The following is a 24,724-nucleotide window of genomic DNA, read 5'->3' as shown; positions in this document are numbered from 1 at the left end:
CTTGGCTTCATGGCTTTTTGGAAAGGGTTGGATTTTCAAAGTGTTCTAGAAGTTGCAACTTGGTTCTCTGTACAAAGTGCTATAAGCTTGATTCCTTCTCTTTGTCTAGATCAGGCTTTGCAAGGAACATTCTCCAAATGTTCCTGGACTCCTCTCCTTTCACCTCCCAAATGTAGTAAGCTAGGGTAAGTTACCCATATAGCTAAGGCTACTGCAGTGATCGATATAATGAACATAGTGAAGTTATGTACGTAAACTTACTATAACAGCAGATGTTTGAATGATCACTGCTGCAGTAGCTGCTCCCACCCTCCATCCCCCTTGTTCTTGGTGTGTTTATCCCAGGGTGTGGTTATTTATTTATTTATTTTTCCTATAGCTTTGTTCTTTCATGGTTCAGCCTGCCCTGCTCTGTTGACAGGAAAGCTCTGAAAGACTTGGTGCCCAAATTTGCTTGGGCATGTGAAAGGTTCCCTGAAGCTTTGGAAGCTCGTCAGCTGTTATATCCTTAGCAGGATGTAACTCATATAGCTAAGTAGTGGTCATTCGAACATATACTGTTATGGTAAGTTTACTTACACAACTGTACATTCTTTATCCTTACAGTTCTAAGTAAATTCAAAACCCAAGGTATCAAACATTGTTCATATGTTTGTGTACAGGAATAAGGTCTCCTCTAACCGATTTGTAAGTTATAGAGTACAGGGACAGCTATTCCAGTCTGTTGCTGTAGCTACAATGTTACACACTTTCAATATGTTAGGTGAAAAACCTTTTTTTTCCCAGTGTAGATAACTGGATACAGGTATAAATACAAGTAACTTCACACTGTTCTGTTTGGTCATACAGCAGCCTAGTGGGTGGAATTAAAATTCTCCCATCACGACTAGATACCATGTAGAATGTCCCTAATCGCAGTGTAGCACTTCTTTCTTATAAATGTACATTGACCCTCATATTTCTATCTCCAGTCCACCACTACACCTAAATCCCTAATTTTATTCTTTCTGCTTATAATAACATTATTGAAGGCATAAGAAAAAAATGAATTATTTGAACCAAAGAGCAACACCTTGGTTTTGCTGACATTAAAATCCATATACTTGATGCCAGTAATTGAAGGATATCCAGGAAACCCTGTGAAGTAAGCCTAGTCATTGTCAAAATTGATTGTAAGAACAGCACTTAAGGAAAATGAAGTCAGAGAAAGCAGCAGGCTGAAATGAGGTTACAGTAGGTATGGTAAAGACACTGGGTGAGATAGGGGAGAAATGGCTCCAGGGGCTACTCATAGCAGTGTGAAGAGAAAGGCTTATTTCAGATGACTGGAGAATGAGCATACTTGTGACAGTGTTCTAAGACTAAATGAACATTCACAACTGTGGGCAGTACAGTGGTATCAATCTCCTGTCGCATTGCATGAAAGGTCTGGAGACAGTGACTGATGAGCGAATACGCAGAGCAGTAGAAAGTAAGATGGGAGATGAGTAGTTCAGATTCAGATCAAGATGCAGCACAACTTAGCCAGTGTTTGCAGTGAGACAGATAGTTAAGAATTTTATATATTTTATTTATTTTACATTTGTTAACCGGGCTAGTCTGGCTGGATACATGTCCATTTTCAGCAGAGGCCCGAGGAGAAAAGCTCCACTATCAGAATAAGACAATACATTTCAAAAAACAATTCTAAAATCAATTTTTACAAAAAGTGTACAGAGACAAAATGCAGTTTGCCTGGACTAATTTAAGTAGGTAACAAACAGAGTTCGGATTAAGTGGCTAAGGAGTTAAGCTCAGGCATAAAAATACAAAGTTGAGTTAAAGGACATCACTAGTCAAGCTAAAACAATTTAGTCGTCGGTCAGTAGTCATAATGACAGAATGGGTAATTTACAGAAGGAAAGAAACTTTTGATATCAAATGTTAAAAGAGCATGTTAGAAGATATAACAGGTAGAATGATAGTTAAAGATGAAGGAGAAAGGGAAAGGATAGACAGAAAGTGGGGAAAAAATATAGTTAGTTGGGTAATAAGTATTATGACAAAGTTACAGGTTGGGGAGTCAAATTGGAAAGGAGAGTGAGGAAACAGGATAGAGATGCAATGCCAAGGTAGTAGGATAGTGATGGTCAGCTATGGGTAGAAAGAGAGTAGAGAGAATATGGCTAGAAACGGAAGTAAGCAAAAAAAAGGAGATAAAGGAGTGAAGGTCCAGTAAAGGGGGCAGACGATGTTAGTCTAAGTAAGAATGGGAGTGGAAAGAATTACACAAGTAGCAGACTGGAGAGAGTAATGAAGAGTGCTGAGAAGAAGAAGAAGAAGCTACAGATGAGGAAAGAGACCAGCTGGGCATTCCTAGGTTTGGAGAAAGCATATTACAAGGTCCCAAGAAAGCTGATTTGGGCAGTCCTGCAGTGGTTTGAAGTCCCAGAAACATTGGTAGAATTAGTGCAAGCTATGTTCAAGGACCCAGTGACTCAAGTACAGACAGTTTTCAGTCTCCCAGAGGGGTTCCTAGTGGGAGTGGGTGTGCGCCACAGTTCAGCTCTGAGCCTCTGCTGTTCATATTGGTGATGGACTACATTAGCAAACAGGTCAGTGGGGACAAATCAACAAAGTTACAATATGCAGATGATGTGGCATTACAGGCAAGAACTTCAGTAAAGGATAGGGGAATGGAATGCAAAACTGAAGTCACATGGGATGAAACTCAGTGCAGATAAGATGGTTGGAATGGAAATTAGAAGAAGTTGAGAACTGAGATAGAAGGGAAGATAGTTTAACAGGTTAACAGCTTTAAGTATATGGATATGGTAGTTGAGGTGAAAGGAAATTTGAATGAGGAAGTCAAAGCTAGAAATCAAAAAGACTGCAGCTAACTGGCACAGTGTGTCAGGTGTAGTATATGACAGAAAAATGCCAAAGAAGCTGATAAGTAAGGTGTACAAAACAGTGGTGTGACCAGAACCATTGTATGTTATAGAAACTTGTGCAGTGAAAGCAGAGTAATTGGGAAAGCTAAAGGTGATGGAGATGAAGTGCTTGAAATAGGTAGCTGCATGCACACTGGGACAGATGGAGAGATAAGGACATAAAAGCAAAAGCCAAAGTAGCTTCACACTGCAGAAAAGGTCAAAGAGAATAGATTGCATTGGTTCAGGCACATGTGCAGAAAAGCAGAAGACAATCTGGTGAAGAAGATTTGGGACAGACAGGAAGAAGGCAAGAGGAAACGAGGGCATCCAGCAAAGAGGTGGATGGATTGTGTGAGAGAAGACCTGTGACAGCCAAGCATTAATGTTGAGGAAGGCAGGAATGTGGCATTGAATAGAGAGAGATGGCAACAGTTAACACAGCACCCCAGCTCCATGTGGACAGTGGAAAAAAGAGGAGATGATAATGATGCTATTGATTCATGTTGCAGGTGAAATGTGACTTTCTCCAAGCATCACAGATGGGCAAACAGTAGTCCTCCAGTCAGAGGGTGTGGTGCAAAAGGGTAAAAAAAAGTGAGACGACAAAGGACTGGTGGAACAACTCTATCCTTGAAGCGGGATAAGACAGTCTGGTTACCTGCTTGTGTCTGTGATGACTAGTTGTAGAAGAATCCAAAATTGATAGCTGAACACAGCAATTATAGTGTATTGTAATTGCTTTATGCTGTGACAAAAAGTGTCACCTTTCTTTGTCATTTAGAAAAGAGCATTACAGGTGACCCAAGTTTAAACCGTATATACATCTGTGGTTAGCGTGGGATGTGATCAGCTGTAGTTTGAGCAGGTGGAAAGATAATGTCTTCTGCATATGTACAAACTAACATCATGAGCATACGAGCTTACTCATATACTGTGAGGTTACGTATGTAGAGATTAAAAAGATTTGCCCTGTGGAACCATAGGGGCTTCATAACAGTCTGTGGCTGTCAAACCAAGTGCTGCAAGTATCTTTTATTACCCTGTCTTGTTGAATTGTAATTCAACAGTATATATTATGTACAGTTAACAGTACATTGTATTACTGCAATATTTTGCTGAAATTAGCATTCTTTTCCTTGAAAAGGTGAAGAAAAAAATCAAATGAAAATGAAATTGCTAGCAACAATAGCTTGACTTCCACTTTCCACAGTGGATAGGAAGATTAAATTGAAGTGAGGTTGGCAACATCATAAAAATCCCTGTTGTCCTTCACACATTGAAAAACATGATCACCTGTCGTAATGAAAAATTCAACTTACCACCATGTAGCAGTGTTGGTGCATTTTCCTTGTGGTTTATATTTTTAAATCTGTTTTATTTTGGATTCTGGCAGAATTTATATCGTAGGCTGCAAGGCATTGTGTTTTTTTTTTGTATATTTGTTTGCACATTTCATCTTAGGCCTCTTGTGTGATGGTGGTTGTGACAAAGTAATTGAAATAGTAGCAGCAGGTGAGATGAAAAGTATGTGCCTATCTAGCAGCCTGAAGCAGTAGAGCAACAGGCATTAATCCAATTTCTTATCCCAGAATCCACATGAGAAGTAATGTAGATAATTTCAGTAGCAGAGAGAGTAATTGGCATGACTTAATGATGTGCTGACTGTGTGATGCTAAACTGTTAGCAGCTGTGCCATATAGGGTTCTGTATTTCTTACTACTGAAGGACAGATGCTCCCTGATAACATTCTGTTGCTTAGTGTCATATTTATCAGTGCTATTTGTCAGCTATGGTCCTTTTTGTTACTTATTCCCCTTTTTTGTTATACTTTAGGTAATTCTATGTTTTTTCTTCCACTTTTTTTCATGGCTGTTTTTTAATTGACTCCTGCTTTAATCTGTTTTTTGTAAGGCCTGCTTAGGTTCAGCAGTTTGTGTTCAGGGATGCTTTATGAACTGAATCTCTACAATGTTTCGTATCTAAATAGTAGCTAGGTGTCTGACAAGAGGTCATGACATTATGTCACTACACTCTTACATTGATTGTGGATGTGTTGTTGAAAGTCTGTGTGAGTGGACTCTATCAGAGCTACTGAAGTATCACTTACTATCTGTTCCCCTTTAGATTTTTAAGTAACTGTTCATATTCAGAGTTTATTTATTTTTTTTTATTGACAAGGAAAGTCTGACAGGAGTAGAAATGCCCTTTTCAGCACAGGCCTGGGAGTAAAAGTTCCACATTTACATTCATAAGTTACAAGTGTTCACAATACATAGACATTTTGATTACATTATTTTACATTGTAAACAGTAGTGCGGCACAGTAGATAGCATTGTCGCCTCACAGCAAGAGGTTCCCCAGTTCAGTTCTTGGCTGGAGTGCCTTCTGTGTTCACGTGGGTTTCCTCTGGATGTTCCAGTTTCCTTACACATTCCAAAGACATGCAATAAGTAGACTGACCGTACATGTCAAGTAGAGCGCCTCCTTGGCCCTCTTCAAAAGGAACCCTGACAATTGGATGGGAGATAGGAAATTCACCCCGGGGATCACGTCAGTTGCCTGCTAGACAGGGATCCAGGGAAGTAAATATTGTGGGAAGAAATATCCAGGGAATTGTTATGGCTAGGCTTGTATAGGCCCTAGGGCCGATAGCCTAGTACCAACCTATGAGTGAGTGTGCAAGTGTGTGGTGTGGAAGAACCGCAGTAGGGCTAGCCCAGCTGGTGGTGTAAACCTTGGCTTTAGATGATTGTCACTGATGAAGTGGCACCCCAACTCCATGTGTAAAAGTGAGAAAAAGGGGTTGTGGATAGATGGATTTTAAATTGTAGATAGTATTGTTTCTTGGATTACTGTAGAGTGCAAGTAAACATTTTAGTTAAAAAAGAAAAAAGTAAAACAAATGAAAAAAAAATCATTTACATTTTTATTTAGTTTTGTAGTTACAAAATTGGAGAGAAAAATGAGAGAAAAAAATAAACTAGTTGCACAGTGGATAGGAAAAACAGTAGAGAAGTATTGTTTGCAGTAGGAGAAGAGAGTGAAATTGTACTAAGCTCATCATCATGATGGGTTCCATATGCGATGAGTTAGGAAGGGGAAGGTATGTTTTATTCAGAGTTGATTTCAGATGCTTAGCAAACCAAGCCTTGTAGATTCTCAGTGTCAAGTGCTTTGTCTTGTTATGTCAGCGATGTGTGTGTATACAGACACACGTGAGTGCACATACATATGTATTGTTTCTATGTAATGTATGTGTATTCACCTCTCCCCCATTATTGTCTTGGTGTAGCACAGTATGGCCCTTTCTCAGGTTGTCATTTCTTATCCAAGTTTTAAATTAGTGTGTGTGCTGTTGGGGAAGTATACTTAGGGAAGCACCAAAAGCTTGACATTCTTTCAGTCTGCAGAAATGTTTTGGTATCTAAAATATGTAGTGCACATCAGCTTTCACTGTCTACTTCTAACCTTTATTTCTGTAAAGGGCAGGTTATGCTGTACCACACGCATCACCTAGTGGTCAGATTTTGCAGCACCTCGTCACTGACATTTAGCAGCAAGTCATCACTACAGTTATGTAGTGATGCACAGGTATGTTGTCCACCACAGTACTGTAACTAGGGTGGGGTGCAAAGTGTTAGAGAGGGTGATCTCATTGGCCATCCATCATCCTTTTCACTCTTAGTGCAATATTGGCTTTTAAAAGCTGGTATTGCATTTGTGGTGAAACCTGGGCATTGTAGTGCTCTGTGACTAGGCTAACTGTAGCAACTGCTTGCTATAGTTTAAAAGAAAAATAATTTAATTTATTTACTTTTTATTATTATAATCAAAGGAAGGGAGGGCAGGGCACAGAAATGGGACCTGAATGGCTGTGACTAGGGGAAGGTGGTATGTCCTGTTTATGGCTACCTGGTTGATGTGCCAATAAAAGGAAGATACTTTTTTTTTTCTCTTCACATGAAGAGCTGAGGGGATCGGGTGATGGTTTGTTGGAACAGTCAGCCATGCTTCAGATCCACCACCTTTAGTCAGTGTTTCTGTGGTCAGCATAGAACCAGACTCTGTCACCAGTGAACAGTGCATGTTACTAACATTGATAAATGAGGCAGCAATGATGTAGCTTTTGGGGTTTTATTCAGCACTGTCTAGTGTAACAAATTAGGTAGACTACTTGTGAGCAGTGCTGTGTGTTTCGAACCTTTAGAAGCAAAAGATATGTGGCAAAAATAAAAATAAACATTGCTAAACAGGAAGGGCAAAACAAGAAACATAACAGCTGTGAGTCTGGCAGAATGTTTTCAGGACATAATTGCATAGACCACACTATTGTTATCAGCTAACACTCCTAGATCAGTAACATGGTACATATTCCAAGACTACAACTACTCCTGAGCTTCTAGGGGGTGTGGCCTTTTTACTGTCCTGTAGTGAGAAAATGAACCAGCTGACTTAGGAGAGGTGAGCATGGTAGACCAGCAGTCTGTCATTCCTTTATCTGTGCTGTGTCACAAGTGTGCTATTCTTGTTGACTATATTTTTTTATGATCTTTTTTGGTTAGAACCAAGAAAAGATGGTTATATAAATAAATTCTACATGGCCTCCTAAAAGGTGAGAGAGAGTCAGGGGATGTTACAGTAGAAGGTAGTTGCAGCTACGTGGCACAGATTAAGTTGACTTTAAGGAATGAGAAAGTTGATATAACACTTGTTTAGTGATGTACATGTGGGTAAGAAAACAACTTTAGTATTTTTTTTCTTTAATGGGAGGAATAATCCACAGAGACTTTCCATCAGCCACGACCTGGAAAGTGCAATAAAGAAAAGATTGCAGTTTAACTTTATTAGACAAATAGTGAGCACATGCAAGGGAAGTCCGATAGTATCCACATATTGTTCACTGTATATTGCATTTGATTTGCAAACTGACTCCTTTGTATCAATAAAGAAAGGGTTCTAGCACTGAGATGTGGCACAGATGTATTTCTTTAATTCTGTGGTGAAACTTCGAAGACCAGGCAGAACTCCGAAGTGCAGCAAGAGAGAGAGAGAGAGATCTACCAAAGAATGGCATTGAAAAGGGTTTAGTAGCTGTGATAAGCTTGTAAGCTGGGGTTAGACTACATATTTTGAGAACAGTGAGTTGGAGAGTTGGATATGCAAGTATACAGATATGGACAGATTTAAGATTTAGACATTTACAAGTAAAGCTAAAAAGAAAAACCATGAGCAGCGAAAGATGGAGAACTTAGATGAAAATATTGGATATATATTGCTACACTATTAGAAATCATAAAGTAACCCATAAATGGATTTCTTGCAAGAAGCCCTTTTTGTGTTTAGATCATTGAATGAACAGTTTCACCATCTTGTTCAGACAGAATATGAATGTAGAGAGATTACAATTTCTCTCCATTCTTGTCCTGCATCTTATGGCATGTACAAAACTCTTAAGGGATCGCTGTGTATCTTTCAGAGTCCATCAGTGGTATTTTGTGACTGACAAGAGGCTAAACCATAGCCTGCTCGTCTACCACCCAGTACCATTTCCTGATCTGGCACTCCTCAACTGTAGTTTTACAATTAGAAAAGAAAAAAGAGGAAGAGTCCATTCCCCATTCTGTCACTGCTCAATTTGAGGAGCAAGTTCCATTCTCCTTAGTCTTCACCCCTGTGCATAACTCACAGAAAGTAATGTAGGGAGACAAAGGCCGGCCAATAGAAACATGCTTTTCTTATTTGGACCCATTCAGTTAAACAGACTGAATGTACTTACTGTAAAGAAATTTAAATATGTATCTATAGAGGCAGGCCGATTGCCATAATAGGAAAGAACGTGCCTCTTACAGTTATATAATGAAAACAATGGCCCTGTGTCCCAGTAACAAACTGCTTGCTATATATATATAAATGTACATTGTAGCAAGGGATTTGCTACAGTTGCAGTTCCACCCACTAAGCATTCCATCCCTAACAGCAAGTATTGTAAATGCAAGTACCACAATGAAGCCGTATCTGCAACTTTCAGTTGTAACACCTTGCGCCCAGTGTGGCTGTGTCTGTTCCTCCTCTCCCTAACCACACTTTTGGACAGAGGGGTGACATAGTGATATTTGCTGTTAGTACAGGACAGGACTCTGAAAAAGACTTCTCTAGTGTCCCAGGTCTTCATGAGCCACAGTCCATCCTGCTTTCTTCTGTGTCCTAGCTTGAACGAAGCACAAAAAAAAAATGCACAGAAGATGCCTGAAATATAGGATTCTGTAACATACAAGACAGATTGTAAATATATCCCTTCTCAATGTGTTTCCTTCCTCATACAAAGATCCTGTGGTTACTTTTGCCTATATCAAGGGTCACCCAATTAAAATAAAAGATGTCCAAGTACATGCAGCCCTGTAGAAGTCCATAAAACAATATAATTGAGAAAATATTTAATTCTGCCTTACCAGAAATATCAGAGTCCTGGGTCTTAGTGGCATCTGAAAATTATTGTTTTAGCCACAGTCAAGGATTGTTAGTTAATATCTTGTATTATTGCAAAGTTGATGGGGATACATGGATTTCATCTGTGCAGGTTGGTCTTTAACATGATTAAACAAGCTACTTTGAATTGGTGTTAATTGCATAGTGGTGATTTCCTTTTTTAAGGTCATAGAACATTTCGATAGGGAAGTTTCCCTGTACCTCCACCACCTGAGTGGTTTCAGAGTTAATTTGCTTTGGTTTGTTGGGGTGAAATAAGAGGTCCAAACAAATAATGTTAAATTGTTTAATTTGTTCTTTAGAATGAACTAGAAAAGTTGTCTATATAATCTCTAGTAGTTTGAGTAAAACAACCATTTTGATTAAAATTAGCCTAGCTTCCATAGAAAGAATAATGTATCCCATGTATTTATTTTAATAGTGTCTAACATACTTGTATAATTTGTTTCTATTTCTTTACAGTTGCATTTGAGTAATCCCTAAATATTTAATGTATTTACTATCCCATTAAACTCACTTATAGTTTCCATCAAATAATTTTAACTGGTTGTAAATTAAAAAGATGTTTGTTTTATTATCAATGAACTTTAGATTTGACACCAGTTCACAAAATATTTTTATATTAGTGAAGATTGAGTACCTATTATTATTAGTATATCATCAGCAAATAAACGTAGTGGTACAGCAGTTAGCATTGTCGCCTCACAGCAAAAAGTTCTCCGGTTCAATTCTCGGCTGGAGTGCTTTCTGTGTGGAGTCTGCATGTCCTCCCTGCAGTTAAGTGAACGTTAAAGACATGCAGGTAGGTGCATGCGTGTATGGGTGTGACTTCTTTGAAGGTTGGGTGTCGGGCTGGCAACTCGACACCGTAAAAATCCACTGCCAATCATTAGCGGACCAGTGATCTGCTGTGGCGACCCCTAACCGGGAAAAGCCAAAAAGACTTTTATCATCAGCAAATAAATGAATTTGAGGCTTGGCTATCATTTTTAAATCCTACCATATCCTTAAGCTATAATTACCTAGTGGCTCAAAAGCTAAACCATATAATAAAGGAGACAAGGGAAACTTTTGTTTCATGCCCTTACATATGTTTATTAACTGAGAAATAGAAGATCCTAGTTTAACATATAATTAATTTTGTTAAAGATAACTAATAAGTGAAAATTGCATGGAATTCTGTATATTTATAATACTTTAGTTAAGACTAGTTTACTGAATTGAAGGTTTTATCTAGATCCTAGCTAATTGTAGACAGTTCTTCTGCATTGGTATTAGCATAATCAATTAAAGTAATTATGCTTTTGATGTGATCCCGTGTTTGCCTCTTCAATGTAAAGCCAGTCTGTCCATCCTCTATTAACATAGATAGTATAATTTTTAATTTATTAGCAAGGACTGACATAAAGATTTTGTAGTAAATATTCAGTAATGATATTGGGTTATAACATGGGGATCCTTTGTCATGTTTTAATAGAGGAGAAATTATTGTGAATTTCCATGATGGACATATGTTAAATGTAGTTTTAATTTTTATGGATACTTTCTGTTAAAGTCATAAAATATTTTCAGGTAATATTTTATAAAATTCAGGAATTATGTCATTCATTACACTGAGCTTTATTTTCCTTTACCCTTTTAATTTGCTTCTTTATTTCTTTTATCAAAACATTTTTTTTTTCTAGTTTGTTTTTTCTCTGAAAATAGTTTTCATATTCGTATTTAAAAAGGCATCAATCACATTTTTCTTTTTCTACACTATTGTTCTGTAAACTAATTTTCTCACTGTGTTTTTTAAAGCCATCCAGAATTTCTTCCACTTACCTATATTTCCTATTATTACCAGAGATGTTCTTAGGGTATGCTGGAGACCATGTATGTTGTCCCATGCTAGTACTATTAATTGTTCATGTTTAACAGAAATTAAGTACATATCAGGTGATTACCACTGCCCCAGTATGATGACATTATGCCACCACTCCTGATATGGAATTGTTGTCTCCTACTACCCAGACCAAAAATTAAAGCATCAGGATAATTTCCTCCTGAAGTGAAGAAACCCACACAGCAGTGTGCTGCATTGGGTTAGTATTTTTTTTTTGGTGGAGGGGTAACGATACATTCCTTAAAAAAAAAAAAAAAAAAAAAAGTAGCCGAAAGTCAGCTGGCTTAGGCCAAGTTCAGGTTTAAGTTGCAGCTTGAATCCTTATTCTTAAGTTCTTTGCAACTTAAACCCAACATAATGCAATACAACAAAATAAAATTTATTAGCATATAAACAATAGCCAACTAAATTTCATAGTAAGGCAGGCAGATAAGATCCAACAAGAGTACGTAGATAAGCTCATTCACTTCTCTCAAAGTATGGTTTAATTAGTGGGCAGTCTGAGGCTCCCCCCACTTGCCTTCCAAATGCAACCAACTAAATCTGGAGAAAACTGCACCAGACATACAGTGACCAAAAGTAGTATACTCACTACAAACACCATTGATGCAAATGTGAAAAGGACAGAAAAGAGCACCCAAAGAGAACTTTTCCTTCTCTAGAGTGCACAAAGATCAGAATTAAATTCTCAAATTTCAAGACCTATAGCACAGATAACAGCAGCAGTAAAATAAGTGAACAGGATTCAATTAATATACAAGCAGAAGTGACAAAAAGCAGTTATACTTGCATCACTAGCTGACAGATAATTATTGGCAAGCAACCACTCAGGAAGGCAAGCTGAAATGTAGTAGCAACTCCAAAACTACAACAGTCATACTGCATTAGTGTGTTTGAAACAAAGCGGTCAACAACTGTAGGAAAACGGAAGCACAACACTAAGTAAATCCCAGGTAGGTGAGGTTCACTGTGTCCCCCTCCCTGCTGAGTGACCCCAACATGTCTGAGTTCTGTAACAAAAGCTATCATCATCCACCCATCAACCTAATCACTTTTTCAGCAGAGACATTTGCAGACACAGTGCAAGTTCTTATAGAATATTAATCCTGAAATCTCTCAAGCTGATATCTGAACAGCGTGTTTTATAGTCTGTGTAACAGCCCATTCAGCACATCAACAACAGCTGTATATTCAGAAATAAGAAGACATTTGCTTTTTGGACATTAGCGTGGAGGGCTAATACCTTCTCCTCTAAGAAGGGCTGTATTTTTGGCCTTTATGTCTACCTAAGGTTTTCTTCTATCCACTCAGAGGTCTTTTTTGACCAAGGCTACTCTACATATGGTAAGGAATGAAAGGCATTGTCCTAACGTGATGTAAATTACAAGAGGATGCATCAGCTGAACTCTGACTAAAATGTTCTCTCTAGGTTATGATTTGAACTTTAGTTCTGAGTGTCTTTCGTGCCAGTATTGTTCACATCTTGAGCTACTTGCTCTGTCCTGAAAGGAAAAGACTATACTTTGAGAACAGTCATACAAATTGCAAGGCTTGTATTTATGCATGTTTTTTTCTGGTGTACAAATTTGGTAACTTTTTCAGTATGAGAATAAACAGGAGCTCTCCTGGACTTCATAGGAAATATCACAACATGATTAAGGAGAATGTCAGCCATAACAGTCCCATTTTTTCTTACCTACTGCATGCAATGTCTAGATTTTTTCTGTGCAGGTATTGCAGGAAAGTACTCACATTTAAAGACAAAAACAGTGATCTGGTTAACAAATTATGATGAGCTTGACAGAAGTTTACTGTTTAATAGAGGTGGAGTTGCCAAGTGACCATTGTGAGCATGTAGAGATAATCAGTCCACGGGTAACTAGTATGAAGCAGAACATAATGATTCAGGAGATTAGAACGTGAGATAAATCTATTTCAGGAAGCTCAATGTACTTCAGTGCCCAGTTGCTTCAGCTAAGAAGTTATTGGTAGTCTCTTCATTTTCTTTAGTGCAGTAGATAACAGGCTCTTATCCAGCCCCACTCTTTAGAACAAACCCTGAAAAGTTGTCTCTCACTCCACCACCCACCCTTTGTTTGTCACAATCATTGGCCTAGAAAGTGACTTCTGCTAAGTGTCATGGCTAGGTATTACTGCCTAGGTATAATTTTCCTCCTGAGGTGGTTTCCTGGTATATGCTGAAACACCTTTAATTTATCATAATGGAATGAGTATCCTCCTGTGACGCTTTTCACAAGACATGTTTTTCCACCCCCACCTCCACCCCCAATGCCCTTACTTTCACCAGCACTAGATGTTTGGCATCTTTTCTTGCTGCAGTGGAAGATAACCATGTAAGGAAGGCTACACTGCAACAGTTAACTTGGAAGCAAGTTAGCACAGATCTTTATTACTTTTTGGCACTCTTGTCAGTCCCACCTGCCACCCAGGTAAATGCATAGTCATCAGTTATGCCATTCCTTTGTTCTCACTTTTATAATTGTGAGACCTGAAACTGTGAGTCTTGAAAATCAAAAAATTGAAATTCTGATTCACACAAAACCAGTGACTTTTGAAATTTGCTGTTACACTATTAATACCTTTTTGCAGGAAGGTGGAAATAATCAACAGACATAGGCAACCTTCAGACACACAATACAATCCAGTTTGACTTTGCCAAGGGAAGTTCATGCTTATTAAACCAGGTGGACTTTGACAAGGTCACCAAGGCAATGGATGAGGGGAAATGGTGCATACCAGCTACCTGGACCTGGCTAATACTTTCAGTACAGTATAGGGTTACCACCTGTCCCACTTTGCGAGGGACAGTCCATCTTTGGACAGTTGTGTCCTGTAAAAAAATTGTAAAAATGGCAAATGTCCTGAGATTTTAGGACAAAAGTATTTCCTATATTTTATGTAATAGTTGCATAAAACAGTTATTCTGTATCTGAAACACCTAAATGTTATAAGAAACAGAATAAGCAACTAAAATGCTACAAGAATAAGCTTTTATTTAGGCAAAAAAGTGAAGTTCTGTCCTTTGTGATGGCCATGAGTATGTTTCGGCCTGCAAAATCTGATGTTTGTATCAAAAATGTCCCACTTTGTGCATTTGAAAAGGTGGCAACCCTCCTCTGGTATAGTTGACAAACTCACTGAATTGGGCATAAACCCCTATATAACTCACAGGATTGCCAGCTGGCTCACAGATAGGATCCAAGAGGTCAAGACTGGTGACAGTGCCTCCACTAAGACACCAGTCAACAGTGAGGTACCTCAGATGTTCTTCATGTTTCAGTGTTGCAGTCCTGACTTGTGGGATTTCCTGCTGTGGAAGCCCTTGGCTGGCCTGACTACCAGAGTAAATATTTCCCTCCTCCTAAGGCTGGTGGACACCCTACTCTGATGTCAGTATGCTTGGGTATAAAGGGAGCCAGCTGATGCCATTACATCAGTCTTTTCTTGCCGTTGGAGCTCGAAGCAGTTTTTTAGGGCGTTGGTCGGACCGCACCGTAGAGAAGTCATCTAAAGCTAAGTACTCCATTGGGGAGCTCTTCTTTTCTTGCTTTAACTCATGTCAGATAAGGTTAACAATTGTGTCTGCTATTGTAAGCAAATCCCACACCGAGACTTCCATACTTTGTATGTCATTTGTCTAGGACCGGATCACGACATCCCTACTTGCCATTTTTGCACCCATTTCAATTCTAGGACTATTGGGCATAGAGACAAAATCTTAACTAGATATCCTAGTCTGCACTCTTCCTCGCATCATTCAATGGTGTCCATGGGTTGTCCCGAGGTTGAGCTCCCTAAGTTTAAGAAAGACACAGAAAAAAGATCTAAGCTTAGGGCCTCGGATGGCAACCATTCACTGTCGGCCTGTCCCCCAAGGCTTGTTATCACTGAGGAAAGTAAGGTGCTTTCATAGCCCCCTTCTGTGACCAAGGTGGTGATGCAGGCCACTGTTAAGACCCATATGGAGCCCAGCATGCTGGTGGGTCCCTCAACTTCTGCACAGGCCTTGGCTTTCAGTTCATCTGTTGTGTCCGGCGTCGCTCAGCAGACTTCGGCTTCCAATGAGCAGTCTTGTACTGGCGACATTCCTTCGAGGCGTCAGCCTGCATCGATTCAGCTTTACAAAGAGACTGGTATCAGGATGGTGGATGTACCTAGGCCCAAGGCTAAAGCTATTTCTAAAAAGGGATCTACCTCAGGTCCTATGCCTAGGCCTGCCAGCTCCCCCTCAGCAGGTTCTCAGCAAGACCTGGTCAGCTTAGCTGAGGACCTCATCTCTTAGTCAGAGCTAGGCAACCCCCTTTGGAGTCTTCCCCAGGGAAAAGGAAGAGGGATCCCACCCCTGAAGTTTTCTCTGAACCTCTGATTCAGATGAGGATTCTGACCCGGGGGGGTATGTCTTTGAGGAGGGACACTTCCTTACTTCCTTTAAAGATTGAGATTCTGATGAAAATCTGCCTTCAGCTTCACCTCCTGAAGACATCACTTTTGAGAAAAACACTCCATGCTATGAAGGAGCATTTCCAATGGGAGGCACAGGAATACACACAATCTAAAAAGAGGGTTATGGACTTCCTTGACCTCCCAGAACACAAACCTTTGGCTATTCCTCCTGTATTGGATGTGGTAGAGGATTTTTTTATAGACTCTTCCCTGAACCCTACCTCCAACCCCTGGGAAACCAGACAGGTTTTACAGGGTGCTGGACTCAAATAAATACCTCTTGGAAAAAAAACCTCTGCTGACCCAGAGGTTGTCAGTCCAGGTCCCAAGGCAGCAAAAGTCAGCTCTTCAAAGAACCCTTTACCTACTGACAAGAAAAGCAGGGCCCTTGTTAAAAAAAGTCTGCACTTCCTCTACCCTAGCCATGAGGGCCCTTAACTGCCAGTTTCATATGATAAAATACCAACAAAGTATTTTAGATAAAATAAAACAAAAGATGATGTTCATCGTGTTTCACTGTTGCAGTCATTACACTTGGGTTATCCTGCTGGCAGGCTACCCGCAGTCGGCCCGAGTTCCAAAGTCTTGATCCGGCGTCGGTTGTCGTCACCTCTTCCCTGACGTCAGTGCGCCAGGGGTATAAAAGATGCAACTGACGCCATTTTCTTCAGTCTTTCTTGCCGCGTGGTGCCCAAAGCAAAAGCAGTTCGCAAGTGCCGGTCGGCCGACTCCTGAGATTTTCGAAATAGAGTTTCAGAACCAAAGTCTTCAATAAAGCTACCCGTTGGGGAAACTTTTTCTTGCTTCAGAACCGATGTCAGTAAAAGTTAACAATTGTATTTCTTGTGGGAAGCAAATACCTCATAAGGATTTTCACTCTTACTGCATTCCTTGCCTAGGCCCTGACCACAACGTTACTAGTTGTCGGTTTTGTGCTAGATTCAACAAACGCACTATTAAACGTCGGTTTGATTTTGCCTTACATTACTTTGGCCGAAGGTTTATCTATATAATGCCATCAGAACAACCGATGACTGGAATTCATAAAAAGAACAAAGACAAGGAAAAGGACAGGCATCCGAGGTCCAAAACTGACAATGAAGCCTCTAGGCCAGTCGCCGGTTCTCAGTGAGGCACTTTCGCAGCCCCCGACACCCGCTACCTCAGAGCCACAAGCCGTATCCGACTCCCACGTGGAGACAATTAGGCCTCTGGATACTCAAGGTATTGGGCCTACGGAAACTATTCCCTCAGATGGGTCCAGAGCCGCTGAGCAGGCATCGGCTTCTGAGGGTGTTTTCAGACCTTCACAGCTTACTATTAAGTCCTCTACAACAGCCAAGTCAAAGACACCAGTAAAGACAAGGAAACAAGTACAGCATTCTCCTGGACAGTCATCCATGCCAAAGAAACAGATGCTTAAAATGGCCAAAGACTTGATTACTTTGATCAGGGGATCCCATCCCCCTCCTGAAAAAAGGCCTAGGCAAGACACTGATTATGATTCCTCTGACCAGATTTCTATTTCCTCTGATTCCTCTTCAGATCAGGGTTATTCTCTCCCTCCTTATGAGGACTCTGATGCTGAAGAATCTATACCTTCAGCCTCTTCACCTGAGGATTATTCTTTTTTGAAAACTCTGCACACCATGAGGGAACATTTCCACTGGGAGAGCCAGGATTATTCAGAATCCAAGAAAAGGCTCAGAGATTTTATTTTACTGCCTCAGCACAGGCCCCTAGCTATCCCCCCTGTGCTTGATATTGTTGATGATGTTTTCTCTGAATCCAGTCTGTCTCCTGATTCTTTACCCCCTGCACCAGTCAAGCCAGACAGGTATTACAGAGTCCCCGACTCTCATACATTTCTTTATTAAAACCCTGCTGCTGACCCAGAAACTATTTCTCAGGGTCCCAAGGGGGTTAAGGCTTCCACTGTAAAAAAACCCTGTCCCCGCTGATAGGGATTCCAGAGCACTAGATAGATGGGGGAAAAAAGTCTGCACTTCTGCTACTTTAGCTGTAAGGGCTTTAAACTGCCAGTTTTACATGCTTAAATACCAACAGTACCTTATGACTTTGTTAAAACAGAAAATGCTTACTAACTCAGAAAATCCTGATATTAAGGAAATGCAGGAATTATTGCATACAGCTGAACAAGTGGGAAAGCATACTTTGCAATGTGGTTTTGATTCATTACAGGCTTCTGGCATAGCCGCAGTTACAGGCTCTGCCATTCGTAGGCATGCTTGGTTGAAAGAACAAAGTTTACCTGAACATGTTAAAGTAAAATTATTGGATGCTCTACTACAGCATGATACTTTGTTTGGTGTTAAGGCAGAAGAGGTGTTAAAGAAAATGGAGGATAAAGCAAAATCTATGCAGACAGTAACGGATTTCTTACAGGTGCAACCACCTAGGTTTAGTAGAAACTGGCCTTCAAAAAATTGGTCCTTTCAAGTCTCAGACAGGCCACAAAGAGGCAGATACAGACGCCCAAGAGGCAGATCTCAGCCCCAAGGATCCTACAGACCTAAACAATGGGGTGCTTCTACCCCCAAAGGAGGAGAAGATAAATCACAACCTTACAGGAAACAGTCCCAATGACTTCCCTCTACAAAGGCCAAGCACTTGTCTATTGGCAGCACCCCTAGGGGGAAGTTAGCACTTTTCGTACAAAATTAGCACATAATTACCCAGGACAAATGGGTACTGAATATAATTACTCAGGGTTACAGATTCCACTTTCACACCCTTCCACAATCAAAAGGTATGCCGAACCTGCCACAAAACCAATGGGTAGTGGCACAAAAGGAAATTGCTGCTCTCATGGACATGGGAGCTATTCAAAGAGTACCACATCAAGAACAGGGACAAGGATTTTACTCAAGACTTTTCCTGGTACCCAGAAAGGACAAAGCCTAGAGACCAATACTGGACTTGTCAATCCTAAATACTTACCTGGATGTTCCAAAATTCAAAATGTTAACACTACAGCAACTTCTACCCATGCTGGGCAAGAAGGCTTGGCTGGTTACTTTGGACCTCAAGGAGGCTTACCTGCATGTCCCAATCAGACAATCTTGCAGAAGATACCTCAGATTCATAGCTGGCTCACTGCATTACTAATTCTCTGCACTGCCCTTTGGCTTATCTACTGCACCCAGGGTCTTCACAAAATGCCTGGCACCAGTAATTGCATTTTGCAGACAAAGAGGAATTCAAATATATCCCTACTTGGACAACTGCCTTATTCAAGCAGAGAGCAAGGACATTCTACTAGGACATCTGGTGTTTGTAAAAACATTACTGATTTGCCTAGGGTACACTGTAAACAAAAAGAAATCAAAACTTGTGCCCTCTCAAGAGATAATATTCCTGGGTGCAAGCTTAAATACAACTGCCCAGATGGCTTATCTCCCGCCAGACAAACAAAGGCAACTGACTCATTACTTTCAAATGAAGGCAACAAAGACCCAGCTCCCTGCAAGAAAAATTCTGCAGGCTCTGGGTTTCATGGCATCCTTCATTCTACTAATTCCATATGCAAGACTGCATATGAGGAAACTACAATGGTATTTAAAAAGTGTTTGGACTCAACATTGCCACAGCCTGGAAACAGTAATAACTATAATTCCCTGTCTACAACAGGAGTTTCTATGGTGGTCCCGGGCCTGTCACCTCAACAAGGGACAGCCCTTCACTTTGCCCACAGCCAGGCAGACAATAACAACGGATGCATCGGATTATGCCTGGGGGGTGCACATGGAAGGAAAATGTATTCAGGGCATGTGGCCCAAGGAACAAATGCATCTGCACATCAATCAAAAAGAGATGCTAGCTGTACAGAATGCCCTGACAGCCTTCAAAGATCTACTGCATCCAGGACAGCTATTGCTAAAGACGGACAACACCACAGTTATGTGGTACATAGACAAGCAAGGGGGCACACATTCTTACTCCCTCTGCAGGCAAGCCATGACTTTATGGAACACGGCACTGACCTATCAAGTACATCTGCGGGCACAATCCCTGCCAAGAAAGAAAAATACACTGGCAGACGAACTGAGCAGAAATCTCATGGATCCACACGAATGGAAACTAAATCCACAGGTCTTCAGCATGATAACAAGGAAATGGGGATGCCCAGACATAGATCTTTTTGCCTCCCCTCACAACTACCAACTACAGAAATTCTGTACAAGGACTTATCACGCACAAGCATGGAAAGTGGATGCTCTTTCATTCAGCTGGGAAACCCTGACAGTTTATGCCTTTCCTCCACTGCCTCTTCTTCCCAAGGTACTCCTAAAAGTCAGACAAGAAAAGCCAAAAATGATCCTGATTGCCCCAGACTGGCCACGCCAGCACTGGTACCCAATCCTAAAGAGCTTGTCTCAAGGCCCAGCCTGGCCTTTACCTCAAATTCCTCATCTCCTGACTCAACAGAACAACCAGATTCTGCACAGTCAACTCAGAACCTTAAATCTGGCTGCATGGCAGATAATATAGTCACTCAAGCCATTCCTCTCTCTAAAGCTGTTATGGATGTCATTTTAGAAGCCAGGAGACCCAGCACTAGGAAATCCTATGCAGAAAAATGGAAGAGATTCTGTGCTTGGAACCAGGCCGAAGGACTTGAACCACTTGTTCCAAATATACCTCAGATTTTACAATACCTAACTGAGATGCTGGACAAAGGCCTTTCCTTCTCATCTATTAAGATCCATGCCTCTGCCATTTCAGCTCATTACAATACGGAACCTCCTATTTTTTCGCATCTACTACTAAGGCAGTACCTCAGAGGGGCAAGAAACATAAGACCCCCAAGGAGAGCAGCAATACCTACTTGGGACCTCAATTTTGTTTTAGAAAAACTCACACTGCCTCCTTTTGAGCCAGCCTGCACAGCTGATATAAAATTCTTATCATGGAAAACTGCAATGCTCCTAGCAATAACTTCAGCAAGAAGAGTCTTAGAGTTACAGACATTAATGGCAGTGGAACCTTTCGTCATTTTTCATCAGGGCAGGGTCTCTCTAAGGACAAACCCAACATTTATGCCAAAGGTGGTTTCCAGTGTGGCTCTTAATCAAACTATTCATTTACCAACTTTCTATCCAAATCCCCAGAATAAAGGGGAGAGACTTCTGCACACTTTGGACATACACAGGTAGCTAAGATTCTACTTGGACAAAACAAAAGCTTTCAGAAAAACTGAGCAGCTGTTTGTATCTTATGCTGCAGGAACCCAATGAAAGCCTATCTCAAAGCAGACAATTTCATAATGGATAGGACACTGCATTCGCTTCTGCTATGCACAGCATGGCAAATCAGTGCCTAAGGGCATCAGGCCACATTCAACAAGAGCAGCAGCCACTTCAGCAGCTTTTCTCAGAGGAGTGCCAATCAAGGACATTTTAGAAGCTGCAACCTGGAGTTCAGTGCACACCTTCACAAAGCACTACCACTTATCTCTCTACTCTAAATCCAGAGCAGGCTTTGCCACTGCAGTCCTGGAGGGCCTGGTAGCCTCTCCTAATCCTATTTAGGCCCAGCCACCCAACCTCAGCTTTGGGATTCAACCCAAGTGTAATGACTGCAACAGTGAAACACGATGAACATAGTACAGTTGTGTACCTACCATAAATGTAGATGTTCGAGTGTATTCACTGTTGCAGTCCAGGTTACCCTCCCACCATCCCCCTTTTCATTGCTGGGACTTTTCTGTACTTCTAAACTCTATACAACCTATGTGGTGTATTTGCTTGTAGATGAAGGAATTGTTTATTTTTTAGTACATGCATGCTTTTTGGCATACTTTTTTACAGCCTTCCTATTTGGGGGCACCTGACATCTAGGGCAAGAAAAACTGAAGAAAATGGCATCAGTTGCATCTTTTATACCCCTGGCGCACTAACGTCAGGGAAGAGGCGATGACAACTGACGCTGGACCAAGACTTTGGAACTCGGGCCAACAGGATATCCCAAGTGTAATGACTGCAACAGTGAATACACTCAAACATCTGCATTTATGGTAGGTACACAACTGTACTTTCTTCATGTTTCACTGTTGCAGTCATTACATTTGGGTAATCTGCTGGCAGGTTGCCCTCAGTCGGCCTGAATAACAAATTCTTGGGTCCTGCATCGGTTGCTGTCTCCTCTTCCATGACGTCAGGTCATCAGGGGTATAAAACATGCAGCCGACACCATTTTAATCAGTCTTTCTTGCCGCACGGTGCCCGAAGCAGAAGCAGTTTGCAAGTGCCGGTCGGCCAATTCCTGAAATTTTCATATTCGAGTTTCAGAACCGAAGTCTTCAAACTAAAGCTAAGTACCCCATTGGGGAAACTTTTTCTTGCTCCTTACCGATGTCAGTAAAAGTTAATAATTGCATTACTTGTGGGAAGCAAATACTTCATAAGGATTTTCATTTGTACTGTATTTCTTGCCTAGGCCCTGATCACAACGTGCCTTGCTATCGGTTTTGTGCTAAATTTAACCAACGCACTATTAATTGTCAGTATATTTTTGCTTCTAAATATTTTGGTTCAAGATTTATCTACCCTAAAATGTCGTTGGTTAGCAATCCGACTACTGGAGTTCACAAAAAAACGCAAGGAAAAAGACAGAGACAAACCGTCCAGGTCCAAAACCGACGACAAAGCTTTTCCTAAGCCTGTCACTGGTTCACCGGTACTCAGTGTGGCACATTCACAGCCCATGATACCCGCTATTTTTGAGTCGCAGGCCTCTACCGAGACGCATTCAGAGTCCGGTATACCGCGAGATTCGCAAAGTATTGAACCCACGGATGTCTCTCCCTTGGATGGGTTCAGAGCCGCCGAGCAGGCACCGGCTTCTGAGGGTGTTTTCAGGCCTCAACATTTTTACATTAAACTGACACCAGCAACAAAAACAAGGTCAAAAACAACTTCTATGTCTACAAAACTGACGCAGAAGCCATGTGCTCAGGCCCCTATGCCTAAAAAACAGATGATCAAAATGGCTGAGGATTTAATTACCTTGATCAGGGGTTCCCAACCCCCCTGCTAAGAGGCCTAGGCAAGGCACTGATTATGAATCTTTGGATCAGGTTTCCATTTCTTCTGATTCCTCTTCTGATCAGGAATTTTCTATTCCACCCTATGAGGATTCTGATACAGAGGAATCCATCCCATCTGCATCTCCTCCTGAGGATTACTCTTTTGGAGAGACTTTGCATACTTTAAGGGAACATTTTCACTGGGAGAGTCAGAACTTCTCTGAATCAAAAAAGAGGCTTAGGGATTTCCTTCTTCTTCCTCAGCATAGGCCTTTGGCTATACCTCCTGTATTAGACATTGTTGATGATGTGTTCTCTGAATCAAGCATGGCTCCTGATTCCCTGCCTCCGGCTTCTAGTAAGCCAGACAGATATTACAGGTTCCTGACTCCCACAAATTTCTTTTCAGAAATCCTGCTGCTGATCCTGAGACTATTTCTCAGGGTCCCAAGGGTGTTAAGGCTTCTACTGCCAAAAATCCTACCCCTTCTGATAGAGATTCCAGGGCGCTGGATAGATGGGGTAAGAAGGTTTATACGTCTGCAACCTTGGCAATCAGGGCTTTAAACTGCCAGTTTTATATGCTTAAATATCAACAGCATGTTATGGGCTTACTGAAACAGAAAATGATGTTGATTTCTGATTGAGTGGAAAATAAAGAGTTACAGGATTTATTGCATTCAGCAGAACAGGTTGGAAAGCATACTTTGCAATGTGGTTTTGATTCCTTGGAGGCCTCTTGTAGGGCCGCCGTTACTGGATCTGTGATTAGAAGGCATGCCTGGCTCAAGGAGCAAAATCTGCCTGATCATGTTAAAGCTAAATTGTTGGATGACCTTTTGCAGCATGATACTCTGTCTGGTAATAAGGCAGAAGAGGTTTTAAAGAAAATGGAAGACAAAGCTAAATCTATGCAAACTGTAAAAGATTTCTTGCAAGTGCAGCCACCCAGGTTCAGTAGGCACTGGCCTGCTAAATATTGGTCCTTTCCTGTGTCCAACAGAGCCACTCAGGGCAAACCCAGGTGCTCAAAAGGCTCCAGATATCAATCACAGGGTTCTTACAGGTCAAAGCAATGGGGTGCCTCCACCTCCAAATCTGGAGGAAACAAAGCACAGTAAGCAGTCTCAATGACTTTCCTCTACCATCTCCAATCACTTATCTTTTGGCAGCCCCCTTGGGGGGAAAACTAGCACTTCATGCTCAAAATTGACAGTTAATTACCCAGGACAAGTGGGTATTAAACATAGTATCCCAGGGGTACAGATTACAATTCCATACTTTGCCGATTTCAAATGGATGGCCGCATCTGCCACAAAACCAGTGGGCAGAGGCCCAGAAACAAGTCATGTCCCTCATGGATATGGGGGATATTCAACTGGTACCAGAAAAGGAAAAAGGACAAGGATTTTATTCAAGACTTTTCCTGGTACCCAGAAAAGACAATTCATGGCATTCAATACTGTACTTACCGATTCTGAACATGTTCCTGGACATTCCAAAATTCAAAATGCTGACTTTACAACAGCTACTGCCTATGCTAGGCAAGAATGCTTGGTTAGGAACTCTAGACTTAAAAGAGGCATACCTGCATATCCCAATAAGGGAATCATGCAGAAGATAACTCCGCTTCAAAGCAGGTTTTTTTTGTATTACCAATTCTCTGCACTGCCCTTTGGCTTATCTACTGCACCCAGGGTCTTTACAATGTGCCTGGCACCAGTAATTGCATTCTGCAGACAAAGAAACATTCAAATTTATCCTTATCTGGACTATTTTCTCATTCAAGCAGAGGACAAGGACACTCTTCTTCAACATCTGGCGTTTGTAAAAAGGCTTCTAGCATGCCTAGGGTACACCATAAACAAAAAGAAATCACAACTGGTACCCTCTCAAATTACATTCCTGGGTGCAAGCTTGAATACA

The 24,724-nt window shown here is 41.0% G+C and overlaps 1 protein-coding gene across 1 annotated transcript in view; it reads left to right on the top strand.

The window, feature by feature from the left end:
- NIN (ninein) overlaps positions 1–24,724 on the top strand; it is a gene marked incomplete in the record, with an annotated part of 1,258,852 nt that overhangs the window by 1,138,410 nt on the left and 95,718 nt on the right.

The sequence above is a fragment of the Protopterus annectens genome, chromosome 6.part0, assembly GCF_019279795.1.
Source record: "Protopterus annectens isolate FY-2018-M chromosome 6.part0, PAN1.0, whole genome shotgun sequence".
In the NCBI taxonomy this organism is placed as follows: Eukaryota; Metazoa; Chordata; order Ceratodontiformes; family Protopteridae; genus Protopterus; species Protopterus annectens.
This window is presented reverse-complemented; position numbering and strand designations above follow the sequence as displayed.